Source organism: Mesoplodon densirostris, chromosome 9, assembly GCF_025265405.1.
Source record: "Mesoplodon densirostris isolate mMesDen1 chromosome 9, mMesDen1 primary haplotype, whole genome shotgun sequence".
In the NCBI taxonomy this organism is placed as follows: Eukaryota; Metazoa; Chordata; class Mammalia; order Artiodactyla; family Ziphiidae; genus Mesoplodon; species Mesoplodon densirostris.
The window spans coordinates 6,721,750-6,723,746 of NC_082669.1; the positions used below are offsets into that span (position 1 = coordinate 6,721,750).

Below are 1,997 nucleotides of genomic sequence, written 5' to 3' on the forward strand. Positions count from 1 at the left end.
CCCAGGGGAGCTCCGTATCCTGGGAGGGGCCTGACCACGAGAGCGCCATGGGCTGCTGGGGAGGGGGGGCCTGCCCAGGTGAGCTCCGTATCCTGGGATTGCCCTGACCACGAGAGCCCCGTGGGCTGCTGGGGACCTGGTAAACGATGTCGGGACAGTCAGTGAAGCCACCGAGGATATACATCCGGTAGTTCCTAATTCCTACACCCTGCTGGTCATTCTACCATCCACCAGGACACGGTATTCTGTATTAGACTTCAGTGATGCCTTCTTCTGTATTCCATTGGTCCCCGAAAGGCTCTGCTGCCCTAGTAACCAGATTAGGGAATGGAGAAATGCTGCCGCCTTGTGGCCGTTTCCCACAACAGCAGCTTTAAACCCAGTGCTCATGGTCACTAAATATTCACACTCACTGCAGCCTGTAAATGGCACCTGCCCTGAAAAACAATCCTGGGGTCGAAAATGGACCCAAAACTTCTAAAGAGGGCAACCGTGCAAGAAGACAATTTCAAGAGGTTAATTGTACTCTCCGTTTTTTTCTGTTTTTCTGTACCAGAAGTTGAAAACGGCCCCTCCGCCACGCCCCGGTCCCCGAGGCCTCCGTTGCCCTGCCTGGGCGGGCGGCGGGGCGCTGCCGGGCCGGGCTGGCCGCGGGGATGGCGGTAAGGCGCAAGGACAAGCGAAGCTGGGCCTCAAGAGGCAGCCCGCGGTCCCCGCCCCCGTCTACGGCCATACCACCCTGAACGCGCCCGATCTCGTCTGATCTCGGAAACTAAGCAGGGTCGGGCCTGGTTAGTACTTGGATGGGAGACCGCCTGGGAATACCGGGTGCCGTAGGCTTTTGGCCTCCCGCTGCTGCGGCTCCGCCTTCTCCTTTAGTCGCCCGCGGCGGGGGCCGCCAGCTCCGCCCCCCGCCGGGCACCGCTGCAGGCCCCACCTCCTCCGCCCCCACCCCACCACAGCGCGCCAGAGGGGCCGCTCCATGCGGCCCGAAGGCGGCCTTGGAAGGCAGCGGCACACCTGAAGCTCCGGGGGTGTCTGGCCCGGACCCAGACTCCGCCGCGGGCCCGGGGGGCGGGTTGCACCGCCCCCCCACCACCACCACAGCGCGCCAGAGGAGCCGCTGCATGCGGCCCGAAGGCGGCCCTGGAAGGCAGCGGCACACCTGAAGCTCCGGGGGTGTCTGGCCCGGACCCAGACTCCGCCGCGGGCCCGGGGGGCGGGTTGCACCGCCCCCCCACCACCACCACAGCGCGCCAGAGGAGCCGCTGCATGCGGCCCGAAGGCGGCCCTGGAAGGCAGCGGCACACCTGAAGCTCCGGGGGTGGCTGGCCCGGACCCAGACTCCGCCGCGGGCCCGGGGGCCGTCCGTGCGGCCCGCGAGCCCCTCCACCTGCACCTGGCCGGCCCCACCGGCGCCCAGCCCCGGCGCCGCCACCTGTCCGCCGGTGTGGCTCTCTGCAGCTCTCTCCGGATAAAGCTGGATAAAGGTCTGGATGGGAAGGAGGGGCAGTGATTCAGCCTATTGCTCTTAGTGCCCCTCCCCCACACTCAGAAGCCCTTTGTGACAAGGCCACAGCTCTGTGATGCAGGCCTGGGGTTCTGCCATCAAGTGAACTCCCAGAGCTCTGTTGCCTGAGGGCGGCAATGCAGTTCAGAAGACGGAGAATCTCTTTTCTTTGAAAAACACTGTTGCTATCTGGCTGAGATCCAGCCCAACTTCCTGGGTGATTGATATCATCCTTGGCTTCCTGTGTGGACTGGGGCTCTTCCTCATGTTACTCCCCTGCTTCCAGAGTAATCCATTCTTAGCACCACCTAGGAAACCTAGAAACATCAGGAAGCATCAAGTAGAGCTGAAGGGGAGGAGCAGGAGTAGGAAGAAAAGGAGATCTTTGAAAGCTTGCAGAGATTGCCTGGAAGAACTGGAGGGGACTCACAACCTGGCTTCACCTCTGCGGAGCTGCCTGGGGAGGCTTCCTGGCAAGGGCAACTTT

The 1,997-nt window shown here is 63.1% G+C and overlaps 1 non-coding gene across 1 annotated transcript; it reads left to right on the forward strand.

Moving 5' to 3' along the window:
- The first annotated feature begins 721 nt into the window (after positions 1 to 721).
- On the forward strand, positions 722 to 840 carry LOC132496602 (5S ribosomal RNA). Its single transcript, XR_009533497.1, has one exon. It is a non-coding gene; the product is annotated as a 5S ribosomal RNA (ribosomal RNA).
- Positions 841 to 1,997: the final 1,157 nt, after the last annotated feature.